This window comes from Glandiceps talaboti, chromosome 13 (assembly GCF_964340395.1).
Source record: "Glandiceps talaboti chromosome 13, keGlaTala1.1, whole genome shotgun sequence".
NCBI classification, from domain to species: domain Eukaryota; kingdom Metazoa; phylum Hemichordata; class Enteropneusta; family Spengelidae; genus Glandiceps; species Glandiceps talaboti.
Window position 1 is genome coordinate 16427535 of NC_135561.1, and position 16489 is coordinate 16444023.

Here is a 16489-nt window from a genome sequence, read left to right on the forward strand (position 1 = left end):
TTCTTTACATTAATGGCTCTTGATGGCTTGAGACTTATCCTACCTAGTATTAAAATATAATAAGTAAATATGTACTTTACAATATAAAAGATTTTCCACCACAAAAAATCATTACTGGCCTACTTTCCCATTGTTCACTCTTCAAACAGAGTTCAGTAAATGTATTTAGCCGATAGCATTGTTCAAATATTCAATAAAGTACATTATGTATTAAAGCTTGCATAGCCATTGATTGTATACTTTGTATGTACATGGTTAAGGTACAACATTGATCTAAATGTTCTATTTTAAGATTCTGGTATTATTATTATTACATTAGGGTGACCCAATTTTTTTTTATGTTTCTCGTTACTTTTTCAAGGCAACTATGGCTTGGTCGGTCAATTAAAAAAAAAAGTAGAACACTAAACAAAATCATCTTCTTCATGTTTCTCTGCCTCTCTTTTTCCTCCTCTCTACTTTCTCTTTATTAGATTCCTGGTAACATTAGCCCTTTCCCATCTCCTCTACACAATTAGTGTGTTCTCGCCACCCCCCCCCCCCACTTGAATAATTTCCATCATGAAAGAAAGATAAACAAGTGACGCCATCACCGCCATGACTGTAGATGGCATTGACAGTCCAGACACTTGCTTATCCTTACCAGAGAGGGTGCTGTTCTGCAAAATAGTAAGGGCGGGCAAAAATAAAATTATTTTTAATCATTTATTTTGATGTCAGTACTGAAAATTTGGGTCGGTCAGGTGTTGAGAAACAAGAAAAAAAATATGGTCACCCTTAGACAGATCTATCAGACAACATTCATCCACTCTCTCCAATAAACGATAATTCTCTATTGAATTTTGTCCACTATATGTCATCAGTAATGGACAGATTGGTGAATCAATAAATTATACTCAGGAGACTGAGAGGACCCCATTTTAGACAAAAATACATAATTGCCGATAAGAAAATGTCAGCCAGCGAATTAGCTGGGGGAAATTCCGAACTAGTCAAGAATTTACCCATTTTAGACCAAACAAAATTAAAATTTGTGTAAAGTGGACCCCATTTTAGACTCCTTATCTCTAAACATATAGTACCCATGTTAGACCAAAGGGCAAAAAAACCCACCTCGAACTCAAAGGGCACATGTGCGTGGCACATATACATATACCCATCTTGATAGGCAGGAGTACCCCCCACCCCACCCCCCACCCGGCTTACTAATAGCTGTATTATCACTCCAGTTTGTGATAACATTTGTGTACAGTTGTCATACTATAATCTGTCACATTCTTATATACTATAAATTAAGGTTCGTTTTATTTATGTGTAAATTCAATATGTGATTCTAACTCTGTACATATTATTACTGTAAGTAAAATAATGTTGAAAGTGTTAAAATAGACAAAAAAAATATTTATTCTATGAAATGTTGTCTAGCAGATTATGTTCACAGGTGGTGGGTTATATATTGATGGATTGGATGAATTGGAGGACGCTGTACTATAAATAGAGAATACAGCAGTCTACATGTAGTATATTAAGTGGTAGAAATGAAATCAGTAATGTAGCTGATAAAATATGAACAAAACTACAGACTGACAGTTTTAGCTTAGTTATACAATGAAAATATTGGGGTTACTCGGGGTCAAGTGGTTTAAACCACTTGACGCTTACCACAGAGGTCAGAGTTCAAGCCCTTAGTCTGGTATTTGTCATGCTGCTAGCAGAGCTCTGTCTGCTAGTATTAAAGAACAGTAATTAGCTTGACTTTTACTGACAGTGCAGGTCTTTCTCTTGGCAATCAGGGTTTCCTTCTTGCATTTGTACCCATGGGGGCAGGCCTCACTGCACTTCTTAGAAGACAAGTATATGTGATATTCTTAAAAAGAACTATAGTGTAAACTTTGAAAGATTATTATAGTATAATTGCATGTCAATCAAATGTTTGAATTTGAGTCAAATGTAAAGGGTTAATGGATATGTCAATGAATATTCATATAGTGTATCCACTGAATGTAATAAACCCTAAATATTCTAATTGTTCACCAATTGTATATTAAAGGGGCACAGGCTGAGTTTAGACGGTGTCTGTATGCAATTTTTGTTTGCCTAGTATGAAGTGTTACATATTGTATTCTACTTACTGATTCGAAGCACACTCATTTGTTACTTGATACTGGTATAACTCAATCCTGGTATTTAGATATAATATATGAAGGATTTTATGACATAATTGTTGGTATGTATCAACAAATCTGAGGAAATCCCTGTCATTATATGAACCATGCATGAGTTGGATGGTTAGAAAAAGTGACATGTCATGGCTACATGAATCGGTGTAAACACTATACATGATTAGTTTATCCATGGTTTTATGTAGAGTTTTTAAAAGCCGTCTAAACTCAGCCTGTGCCCCTTTAATATGTATTAATTTCTGCCGACTCCCATGAGGCAATATGGCCCACAGCAAAAATCACCAAATAGAGGCAGCAGTTCAACTTTGTGTTAGTTGTTTCTCTAAAATCGTGTGTAATGTAGGTGACGTAAAATCATGACTTTCTCGAACACAAAGTTTATCAACATGTCTTTATTTCCTGGAGTAAATAGCGTTCCTCTTTCAGCATTGATTCAGCCTTTATTTCCTGGAGTACCGTTCCTCTTTCAGCAATGGTTCTCTCACGATGAAACAAAGTCTCGTTATAATGACCAAGTTAAAGAATTAGTCACTAAAAAGTTTCTGAGTTGGCTTTCTGTGATATGTGAACAATGTCTTCTCTTTTTTTTTCCTAAAGTGTAAAAAACAATAAGTCTAAGAAAGACACAAACAGAAAAATAAAATTATCTTACCAAGCTATTACATCTGAAGAGTAAAAAAAAAATCAGTTGTGTTGTTAATATGCTGAGGAATCTCAACAACATTCTTTTAATGTTTTAGTCCGCTTTGAATTTAGTGAATACAGAATGTCAGATACTGTGTACATATAAGTATATGTCATGTTGGGGTACCCTCAAACATCGCCATATTAAATGCTTCTTAGAAACAGAAGAGAAAGCAGGTAAACTTTAAAAGGGAATGTCATGCCATATTTTATAGTCTACATGTATGTAATTACAAACAAACAGAAACAAGCTTCAGTTAATTTGAATTTTTTTCTAATTTTTGAAAAGGTGAACTTGTAAACAGTCATTTATGATTACCAAGCCATTCCCCATGAGGGCGCTGTTTCCTTTCTAACTTTGTGTCATAGCAATGGTGTCTCCAATGTATATGGCAGCAGTCATGATGATTGCATGCACAGAGAACTGAGGAAGTACATAAAGGGCTGTTGTGCTATTGTAGGTCTGTGCTTGTTAAACAACTGTAGCACTGTTAGTACATTGTTTTCAAGCATTAAGAATGTGTCACTTTGTTAATACAATTACAGTCAGGCTTCTAATGAAAACATATTACACATGGACTTGATGATATCGATTTCAGTGGCTTCAATTGTTTATTTTCTAACTGATAATTAACATTTCAACTTGACTACTACTACTACATATACCCACTGTGCACAGCACCTATGTAATTGTTTCTTTTTGCATTAGAAGTTGTCTGAGTGTGTGTAATAAATGTTGTGTTACATGAGTGAAACACCAAGCCTACATCATTATAGCTGTAAGTTGTCTGAGGATGTGTAATAAATGTTGTGTTATTTGAGTAAAACACCAAGCCTACATCATTTTAGCTGTAAGTTCAACTGTATTATACATATGTACTGCAGTAACTGACGTGAACAACCAACATCTTACAGGCTTCAAGGTTAATTCCAAGTTCAATCCAGATACCCACTAATCTTGAATTCACCAAATGTAGTATGTGAAATCAATATTGTACTTGAATGTACTGATTAACTTGGTATCCAGGTATAATTTAGTAATCTCTTGTCAAAAGTAATTTACTTTTAGTTAAGAATCTAAATCCTTGCAAAGACCTTCACACAAAAATATAAATCCCTTCAGAATTGTCCGGATTACAAAGGAACATCCAACACTTGATGAAATCTATTAAGTCCAGTCTGGGATCATTGAAGTTGTCAGGTCTACAGGTGACCTTAGTAACCCTATACAAGAAATGGAATATCCTGAAATCCCTGCCAAGTCTGTTTACTACCTCTATGCAAGAATGGAATCACCCAACATTTCCTCTGAGACTGTTTTAAGTGATGAAATAATCCATTACCTGTTAGATATCCAAATATAAAGATGGACCCATCCTTCAAAAAAATGGAATTGTCATAAAAACCATTATGGGATATATATGTGTTGAAATAAAGTCTGTGAATATCAACATAGAAACTCTGATTCACCCTTTGCGGGAATGACATAGAAATCCCACCAGACCAAATTTTGTGGGAGTATACCATATATGCAAAATGTTGCTGCCCTACCTCTAGCAAAAAATAGTTTAGTCTGATTAAAGGGCTTCTTTTCAGGGCATTTATTGTACTGCTAAAAATAGATCAATGTGTGTGATGTCATGCCATGATGGGATGAATTGTGCAGGGGGATGACCCAGTCACTACTCTATTATACAGCTTGGCTCAGATAAAACATTGTACCACTTTGCTGATCTCTCAGTCTCGGTGTTTTTGTGCTTCAAGCCACGGAAAAAAACCACAACGGGATATACATGTAAACGGTTTGTGCTTTTTTCAACCCTTATTTATACAAGTTCCTAGCATGTATAGTCACAGTCTTTTTTTTGAACAGTGAGAAATCTGAATACTGTGCGCGATATATGGTTATAAGTTTGCTGTGTGTTAAATTAACGTGGGAGCTGGTATTATCAGAAAATGTTTGAATCGATGCATTGATTATAACATGTATGCTATAATAGTGAAGTGACTGGAATCACAATTTTTATTCCCACGCTTTACTAGTTTCCCCCTTTCTTCACCATTTAGCTTCATTCTTTTATAGAAATCATAATAAGAATTAAGTTGTATGTGTTATGTCAGGAAATTTGAGTTCAGTTAATTTGACTGATCATTGTAATATTTCACTGTATAACAAATACATGTGACTCAATCGGTACAGGTGTATTATACACATAATATGTATGTGAACATACCGGTATATACCCTTGTGGTTCCAGACAGGATTTATTTACAGGTGTCATGAATAATAATCATCCAGGAAATAGCAGTAGTCTAAGAATATAACTGTAACTGTGAGTGTACATAATGTATGTTTTCTACCACATCAGAAATAGCTTTATTCAATCAATTAATAACCATTTTTTTGTGCTTGCCTCTAAAATATCTAGCACACAATTTGAATGACAAAACTGATTTGTGTAATAATCAATATACTATCCCAAAATTAATTAATAATAAGTTTCAACAAAATTTTTTTAATTTTTCCTCAACGATGATAGTGGCCACTTTCTAACTTTCGTATTTTAATTTCAATACGTTTGATGAATATTTTTTTTTAAAAAGTCGTGATTAAAATCTAAAGTCTTACTGACAAATTAATAGTTGAAATGAAATTGACAACCGTTTGATATGCTAAGTCTTGTGTATTTGTTTAACTTCAACCTCTGTTACCAGTTATAATATTATAATAACTGTTGAAGATATATTTCAAATCTTTTAATTAGTACATTTGAAATAATTATTTTATGGTGTACAGTACATAATACTATGCTGAATAATCTACATAAGGTGGGGGTTCTCTGTTGACAGCCAAGTTGTTGACATTCTCTTGAACTGAAGTGTTTAATACAATTAATTGGTGAACAATGTATTTCTGATACAATCTGGCAGAAATTAGAATCTGCCAAAGGGACAAATGACAAATATTTTTATATCCTCTTTCTCCAACTTGTACTTCGTAAAGTAATTCAATATAGTGTTCATTGTACCAATTTTACCGTTCTGAAATATCTATATTGTACAACAAATGTACTGTCCAACTTGTACTTCGTTGTGTTACAAAACAAATACCCCCTACGGAGAAAGAGGATTAACTAAAGCTGTTGAATTTTACAAAAAAAAAGAAGCTGCATTGATAAACTGATCTTAGATTATAAATTTAAATAAAATTGCCTGTGAGTGTAAATTTGTCATAAAATTTAGGTGATGATTTTTTTCGAAAACAGTAAGAGAAATAATGGATGGTATATGTACTAGGTTAAGTGTTAAGACCTTAGAGAGACTAATATTTCATCTTGACCTAGATACAAATCCATCAGTCATTAAAACAATGTAAATATTTTGAGATGAGATAAATATTTCAAGAAGGATGAGACCACCCTCGGATATCAGTCTGTTACTATGGCTATAGGTTGTCGTAATTATGCTGTATACGTACTCGATGCAGGCCACAAGATCAGAACATTGTAGTAATGATGTATTATGGCATGCCTTGATATTTATGTTATAGTTCATGATGTATTTAAAACATTTCTAGATATTAGTTTATATGTTTTATTATCATAATTATGCAATTATCATATAATTTTTGCAGATTATGTGACCCAAACATTGTTGTGGTGAGATATGTATATTATATATAATTAATATACAAAATTAATGTACATGTACTTTATGATATATTCAAAACATTTCTAGATTATTAATCTGTATGTGACATTTTGTTTGTCATAATTTCACAGTGTGTATACTTTTCATACATCAGGCAACATGACCATATCAATATAATATCTATGGCATACCATATATAGAATAAATTAGATTAGATTAGATTAGATTAGATTAGATTAGATATAACTTTTTTACAACCATGTAGAAAAGTGATATATGTTATAGTATACAATGTATATCATATGTGTGGTATATACTTTATGATAAGTCTGTAATAGGACAAATCTGTAGGACTATTGTGTAGTAACTGTAATTTCTTGAATGCACACAGGTTACATGATCAGGGAAATTTGCAATCTGCAGTGGTTGTGGCATGCCATGTTGTACTGATGCATTCAGAATACAAGTCTGTACCATTATTGTCATAATTACACAGCAGACATGTATACTTTTATGCAGGCTACATGATCAGAAAATTGTAATAGTAATAAGTATTAGTAACATGTATGGCATACCATACAGTAAATGTAACATATATGTTGTACTTTATACATAATCCAAAGTGCATTTCACTATTATTTTAAAAAAAGAAAGAAAATTAGATGTATGTTGTAAGTTACAGTAACTCGTTGTGTCATGTGCACGATATCAGAACATTATTATAGTAAACATGCTGCATAGCCATTACATTCAAAACATGTCTGTATGGGTATTGTCGTATTAAAGTATGCATGTACATACACATACTCTAAGCACAGGCTTAGTACATTGTACATTGAAAAAAACATAGTCACACACAGTGACATTATAATGGCATATATACCGTACGCTGTAGTTTGATGTATTCAAATTTAAACATTTCAGGATATTGGTCTGTGTATAACGATTGTGTAAATATGGTGTACATCATACATATACATGTAGTTAGCATTATGCTACGTGATCAGAACATTGTAGTGGTTTATAGTGATAATAATGGAATGTCATATTATGAAATTGCCAAATATCTCAGGAAATTAAACAGACAGGTGCAACTGTATACTCAATGGAGACTTCCTATTTTATGCATTTAGTTTGCAGATATGTCACAGCTGTAGCATACTAGTACCCTCTATCACATCCAGCATGATGGTATTACACTGAGATGCTGAACTACGATATTGTCATTCCAAATTGTTTTCACTCCTAAACTTGTGATGATTATTGGTTGTTTTTTTTATAGTCATGTGCTATGCACTGTCACATATTCTGGTCATTACCCCAACAGCAGCTGCTACTCTCTGATGCTAAACACAAATAATAGTGTTCTTTCCTCTATGACAAGTATGTAATGTATGTAATATATATTCAAGTTGGAATTCTTATTTTCAGGCAATTATTTAATAATTTTTTTAATGAATTTTATGGTTCTTTGTTGATTGACAAGTATCACGATTGTATGTATGTCGTGCGATGAGGCACATTTCTTATTAACCAGACCATTATATCACCATCACAGACAAACGTTAATTGAAAAAAAAATTAAACTGTATGTGCATACATTTGAACATTTTAGCGAATGATTTAAAATTCATACCTTTTAATGACTAACGAAATGATAATATTATTATTAATGTCACACAATATATTAACATATGTTCAGATTTGAGACAGTCACACCTACTCTTCATAACTCATTTAACACATTAATTAGTATATTTCAATTATACATTGGATTAGTGGTATTGTTACTTTCTATTTTTTTTAATTATTTTTTTTATTATATATATTTTTTTTGTTATCATTATTACTAGGCCTAATATAAAAAATTAATGTGGTTCCGATTATGCTCAATTTTAGAATAGGTGGAGTAGGTAGATTTTTTATTTTATTTTATTTTATTTTTTTTCATGTGTAAGTGTCTAGGTCAGGTTTTCCATTGTTTTCCAAATGGTCTCTGTGTTGTTTATTTCTTCCTATCAGATGTACAGCTATTACAGATTGGAAGAACAGTTTTATGTTTTCTTTTTAAATTGATGTCACTTTCCGATTTTTTAATTTTTCTCGAATACGTGATAACAAGTTTAGGGTCAGCAGTAAAAAGCTAGGTGGGGTCTGGTAACCGGAACCAAACAATTATTTTTTTAGGCCCTATTTTATTGATCTTAACTTTTTTTTTTATCTCTTAATATATTCTTGAAGTTTATTATATTTTACATATTTTGAGCTTTGTAACTTTTAGTAATTCCTCTGGCAATTATTATGTGTTCGAATAAATTATACAATATATATTCAAGTTGGAATTCTTAGTTTGAGGCCATTATTTAATTATCATGATCTTTTATGAATATTTGAATATGCAGTTGTTATGCCTAAAGATATGATATTATTGATGTTTTATTACCCTTTCATTTCTTTTCCATATTAAGAAGAAAAATGAATATTTACAGTACTGTTGTTGGATGTCAGTTTATTAATAATAATAATAATAATAATAATAATAATAATAATAATATTAATTGTGCTATAAATATAATAACGAGTATACTTTATTGCCATCTGTCTATACAAAAACACATTCATTGAAAATTAATTTACTTTTCACCATGAACTTAAAAATAGAGGTGAATAAAAATGAAAACTATAAATAAGGAAATCAAAATTTGAATAAAATATTTGAAAGATCATGAGCAAGTGAAATGTAAAAGCAAGAGACGAAATTTTGATAACACTGGAAAAGATTAAAACATATTACTGTAATTATTATTGAATATGATACATGCACATGTACTAGGTAGTTTAATGATTGTAGATACAAGCATGTCTCATCACCTGTTATTAAGGGTTATTGGTGGCCGAGTGGTTGAACCACTTGCCTCTACCACTGCGGGTTGGGGTTCGAACCCATTTAGGGTTTGATGGAATTTACCACACTGTAAGTAAAAAGAGTGTCATTCAATTTGACCCTACCGAACAACGCAGGTTTTCCCTGCATATTCCGGTTTTGTCCTGCACCAACAGTGAACTTTCCTTCTGTTTTGGGGGCATGGTTTATATAAATAAATGCGTGCCATGCCATGCATGTATTTTGACATGAGTGTCTGTGCTTTAACTTAATAGAACCCTGCACTAACAGATAAGAAGAAATCAGGGAACAGACACAGTTTCCAATATATTACTGTACCAGTAATTATATGTAGATTTCAACCCTGGTAAATTGACTAGGAAACTCAGTAATATACCTTTAGTACATACATGTAGGTGTAACAGCTATGTTGATAATTGCCCATTAGCAGCCTTCAGTACAACTGGTTGTCATGTTTTCAGTTACACTGTTATGTTAGGTACATGAATGATGTACACATATACCAAATTGTAACCACCTGTGTGTAGATCATGTTTCTCAGAATATGTCCAGATGTTGCTCATGAAACTATATTGCGAACCATATAGAGAACACCACAAATATCTCAAGTATGTCACACTGACACTATACTCTAGTTCTTATAAGATGTTTTGTGATTACTATGATCATCTCCATTCACATATATGCAACGTCGTTATTCTATATGTAGCACAGAAATATGTGGTACCCCGACTGCGTTCATATATAAACATGATGATATTATCGTATCCCCACATGATTTTAGTTTCAGTCAGGAGAGGTGGAGTTCAGTTAATAAGCAATTGTCTAAAAGGAACTATAACCAAGTGCAACTGCCTGTCATTACTACTGACTTCGCCCAGCGGGTGTAGCACAGATTTCTGTGCTAGAATAACAACTTGCCCTATACGTGAGTGGAGATGTTTGTACTGTACAGGTAGTAATCATAACACGTCATATAAATGTAGGAACTACACAACACTGGCACATGCTATCATAGCGATTTATCAAAAATTAGTAACTCAGCAATCGTGGTATTGGATATAAGAGATATAAATTACCTTGAGTGTCCAAATTTATAATATTTTGTACAGAGACATGGGTTCACTAAGTGTCATTTTGACTGTAAACTTTACTTGGCAGTATACATAGACAATAAACTTCATGACTTTATTTCATTGCATGGATACCTAATAATCTAAATGTTAACAGTCTTTTTTTCCATACTAAACTTAAGGATTATTCCGCCTACCATTACTTTTTTTATGTTTACCATACCGCTTTCCCCTAGAGTAAGAATAAATGGACTGATTTCTAGTTCATAGTAAAGTTATTTTCCTTCATGAATAAATCATATTTTTAACGACTTTGCCAAGTCTTGCTGATTGTATATATATTTGTATATTCCTACTTATTTCTTTTCCTTAATCAAATCAAATAAAATAAAAATTCTATTTTTAATGCCAAAGTTCAGTGATATGAACATATACGATAATCTACAACATTTAATGATAAAATGTCCCATTGATGTTGCGAACTTTTTTACATTAGGCAAAACATTATAAATTAAAAGTGAGACGTACCGGTATGTGGTATTTATTTATTTATTTAATTCAATATTCTTTGTGTTCTATAAGCTAGAGGGCTGGATGTGGCTATTTTTTTTTTTTACAAATTAAATGATTGTATATTTTGATATGAAGTCCTCATAGGACACCTTAAGAAACAATAACATGACATAACATAACGATAATCACCAATGTTGGTGATCATTTGCTTAATAGGGAAATTGCAATCCAGACTGAGCATGCTCAGATGCAAAGGACTATGGGATTATCTGTGGTTATCATAATACCTAATCTGGAGCTACGGATAAAATAAACCCCCCACAATGGTCAGGGTGACTATGATTATTTGTGGTTACAAACAATGTAACATTATTGTTTACAATGCTAATTGATTAGTATTTATTATCACATTTCCCATGATGCAACATTCAAAATGGTGGGTTTGCAATTTCCCTATTGTTACTTGTTTCAGCTGCTTTCCGTCATGAACTAAAATCTATTTTTTTAAAGATAATGACCAATCTTGCAGATCGTATATTAGTGTTTCTCATTTCAGTAGAAAGAAAGTTATAATGTCTGGCATATATTGATATTGCTACTGTTAGGTTTCTACATAGACCGTCCACCATAGAGGCTCTAATTGGTTGGACTGATTAGTTCACATACAGAATCTTTTCTAATGTCAGTAAGGTAGAAGTCTTCTGATTTCATGATGGATATAATGTCTTTACTGCATACATTGGTCTTTATAGCAGAATTACCTGCAAGTTTTACAGCAATGACATTTACTTGCACGGCTGCTGTCTATACTGGTAAATTATGTGACATTTTCATGCAAACTTTTTTTACTCTTTCATGACTTCTCGACTTCTCTCCAGTTCCAACAGGAATCTTTCGATCTTGATGCCTTAGAGGTAATACAAGTTATGTAAGTTGTGTTTTCATGGTATGAACACATAAGTTTATTCCAAGTTACCAGTACATGAAAGAACTGACTGTCAGACATTTTTTAATAGAAATGGCGTTTGATATAATACTCAATGGCCACATGATATTTCCACAGAAAACTTATTGCAGGTTTTCATGACTTTTTTCCACAACGTAGTGTCTTCTTAAAGTATAAAAATTAAACATGATACTTCAGTTTTCATGGTGTGACTGCATCTCTAGAGGGAACAAACAGTCATTTTCACAGCAAAGATATTTACTACATAGTCTAAGACCTTCTCGTTGTAACTCTCTGCTGTTCTTGTCTTCGTCTACTTTAAGTCTTTCTTGATGTCTTAGGAAGGTTATTAGTAAGTTAGACTACTTTAGTTTTCATTGCATGAGGATGTACAATTTTAAAACATTGACATTTAATATTGGGACTATCATAACAATTATCAGTAGCTGAAACAGAATACATTTTACCGCCTAGCTGCATCATAAAAATTATTAACGAATATTCAATTTATTGGTCGACTCCGTAACCTCCACTCCATGTGCATACTTCACATGAATAACTATAGGCACTCGACTATATGTCGACAGTTGTTCATGCCTTTTTTGCTATATGGTTTCATCTAAAACAAAGTCGTCGCCTCACTCCGTAGCACCGAATACTAACGCATACTGATAGGAACTGCGAGTGCTGAAGGCACGAGCTCATGCCTTCGGCACTCACTGTTGCTAATCACTATGCAGTTACAACGAGAAGGTTAAAAGTGTACTGTTTTTCAACTTCATTAATGTCACAATATAAAAAATAAACATGTTATTTCTCTTCCATTGAAATTATCCATCATGTCATTTTGCTGTTCTTAGTCTTACTTCATAAAAATGAACCCTGTCCCCCTTCGCCAATGCCATGGAATGCTTGTAACATTTTACTGCAATTAGCCATCTATCCAGAATCTCCATAGGTGATAAAGTGATCAAGTTTAATAGCCTGTATAGCTATCAGTCATTCTCTCCTTAAGACAGCAGCCTTTAGTTCTCTCATAAACATGATATTTTACATTGGTCCTGGCCAGTATTTTACTTTCTAAAGATAAACACGAAATGTCTAGTGTGGGAAACGTGACACTTGACATTTTAATACCATGTTTCTAGAAGCATAAGCACTACTCAAACAATTAGTCTGGAAGTTTAAAACATGTGTTTGATTAGAGAAACTGGATTTTTCATAATATTTCGACAATAGCTGAGGAACATATTAGTTCACAGTCTAATTGCTTGCTGATGGCAATAATGTCAAAAGAGCTTACTGTGCTTCACATACTTAAAGTTGATTCATCAGTGTTCATTGGTCACAGTTCATGGATAGCTTGTGAGAGGTCAAACCTGTTGAGGTCACAGGTCACAGATGATGAAGGTGAGGTCATGCCATGTCTTGATGTGAGGTCTCTATATAGGGTAAATTGGTATTCAGGGAAGCACTCGCCCAGAAATTCTGTCTGACTGTATCAATGTTATCAGACCACATGTTGGGAATTTAGATTTGATATATACAATCAAGCATTATATTACAAAACAAAATTCAGTGACTGCGATGTTCCAGATTCTCAAACTACAAAATTAAATTCACCAATTTTCAAGATTCTTTTTTTTCTTCAGAACTGTAACATTATGATTTGGAATACATTCAATTTTTGTATGGATCTTGATTATCATAATATAACAGAAATAAAAATGAAATTGATTCACAAATATATTTATGAATGGAAATTATGTAACTATCTATTCCTAAAATACTGAAAGAAATAATTCAGAGATAAACAAATTGTTTGATCACTGATATAAATACTAAACATAAATACCAAATTATTATTATTTCACCCCATATTACAGTCTGTGGAGGCTTTGACATTTTAGTATATGTATAATAAATAACACAATTATATATGTCACTCAATTATTTGTTATTTTTCCTAAATATCAGGTTTGCGTTCTGCCAATAGCAAGTGATGGTTAAATATGTAATATAATTCGTGGAATATAACTTACTGGTATGTTTTAATCTATAGTCAAATTTACACTCCCAAAAATGTCGTAGACATCTATTAGCATGTCATTGTGGATAGACATGTTTACATTGAGCTGACGGTGCACGATAACCGCAAGGTGTTTTGCCACAGTATCAAGCAAAAGCAAAAATGTATAGTAAACCCAGTTTGTTCCCCTTTAATATAATTGATACCTGGCCATTTTCCTATATTAGATAAAAGTCTTTATTGTTGTATTTTAAAAGCAAATGTAGTGGGGGGGGGGGGAATGGGGCTCCGAACATGATCAAAATTCAATCAGGTTGTACGGTAGTTAGGTTAAAGATAACCAACTGTGTGGTTGTTACGAACAGGTTGGAACCTTTAAAATTTTTAGTCTCTTTGTGTTCGGAAACTATTGGCAATACGTTCCTCTTGCTGAACATTTCGAAACTAGCTTTAGGGTCTCTTCATTATGCTAATTCATAGAGCAGTATAATACTTTGTAATATGCACTGTTACAGTATAATAAAGAATGCCAGTACATGTATCAGTGTGTCTGCAGGCTGTGACTCTATGAGTCGGCATTTTAACATCGAAAGGATGAAAACCAGATATGAACCTATGTGCCTTAAGACAGACTTATATTTATAGACTTCATGTACAGTTTTGAATCTACTTCTGTAATCTTACAGAAGGCCTGCCATGTTCGGTACTACATGTACTACAAATCGTTAACAGATTCAAGCAATTCAGTGGCAGGGCACACATGGAATATGATGTGAATACATGGTTGTATTCTGCATGCAATCTATACTATTAAATGTACACTATGATGGTATATGTCCTTGATATAACAAATATAATTATTACAACTATACAAGTGTGCAAATCAACACTCTGAACATGCAAAAAACAAAATACTAAAAACATTATTTTTAATCTTTTTGCCGAATTAATTAAGAATCATAAATGCATTAAATGTACGGAATTATATAAAGCATATAAATTCATGAATGCTGAAAACAAAATTTTCTGCAATTCATACTTATTAATTATTATAAAATGCATAATACTTTTCTTATAAATTACTGGTTGTGCACTTTATAAAGTATTTCTGCTGTCAATAATTTGTAACCCACAGTGAGTGCATTCTTAATGATGGTGAGTTCAAGACACTATGTGGATTCTCATTTAGTACAAGTGACCCTAGAGAATCATTGTAATGTATGTTGTCAGTGCATAATGCATTGCTGCTTGTAGACTATTGATATTTGCACTACATGTACCGGTACATGTGTACAGTATTAGATACTGAAAACATTGTTGCATTCAAGATGCAAATAAGTGTGCAATCGTTCAATGTATACAAAACTACATGGACGTACAAATTCACAAACATTTACTATTGGCAAGCCACAAAGTACCGTATACATAATGAAAATGAAAACCATAGATGTGTGAGTGCATTAAGTATCAAAAAGAATGTATTTGTACTTGTTCTTGCTGTATGCCTATGTGATGTAATTTTACATGCTACACTTATGAAAGTATGTAGTGAAGACTTCAAGCACTTGTACAAATACACTGAATATGTCATACTTAGCACTCTCACATCATGTGATTCTGTCATACTGTCCTTGCTGCCAGTAGCTATAGGCACAGAGTATACTAATCCATCACAGTACCAGACATGCATTCATATTTTTGATATTATCTCAAGTATGCCAAATCGTGCTCAGAGAATAACACTAATCAGAAACAAATATTTGAGATACATTGACAGGGCTTATACTAACCATATACAGATGAATGAATGAATGACATTTAGTTCACCTGGATGATGAAAATAAGCTACTTTTAAAAAACAAACGTATGATACAAAATGGATACAAAAGAAATACACATTATTATTATTATTATTAGACTTTATTTAAACTCGATAGACTGTTGAGCCAAAGGCTCTTCTCACACAGTGTCGAGATAAAAATATACAATATTGTGATAATACACATCTGATATTCCACATCAGATAACACTTGACAATTGTAATCTGATGTGGACCATGGAAATAGTTCAGTGGAACTAATCTTGTCCATGGCCTGTACAATTTTCTATATTTCAAGTCGATAATGCGACACAATGAACTTTCAGAAGAAAAGTAAAACAAAAATGCTCACAGCACACACACACACAAAAATATGCATATAATAAGTAGCAAATATTAACAACTGCATAATACATGTAGTTCTGAAGAATAAAAAGATGAGTAGACTAGAAAGTGAAATTTGGCTCCAGTGAAATATTGAAATTACACAATCCCCGTCATTATTGGAATCTATAGTGACCAAGTTCGGTTCCAACTGAACAACCTATGTTTATGATAAGAATAGGACTACAGCTAGTCATTTACTGACTGAAATCTACCTTATATAATCAATTTAGTCTGACGAGTTACACAAGGGGATTCACACACTTGGATGTCCACAGCTGTACTACAATCTCATTTAGCTG

At 32.7% G+C, this 16489-nt stretch overlaps 1 protein-coding gene across 5 annotated transcripts in view; it reads left to right on the top strand.

The window, feature by feature from the left end:
- The window catches only part of LOC144444569 (uncharacterized), a 121836-nt gene that overhangs the window by 38541 nt on the left and 66806 nt on the right, over positions 1–16489 (top strand). The window contains exon 1 of one of the 5 annotated variants that reach the window (XM_078134041.1): positions 4543–4669. The exons of 3 other annotated variants lie outside the window; for them this stretch is intronic. The gene's annotated coding sequence lies outside the window, so the exon portion shown is untranslated. Of the gene's footprint in view, positions 1–4542; positions 4670–16489 lie in introns of those variants that run through there. One more of the 5 variants, XM_078134043.1, reaches the window with a different exon arrangement.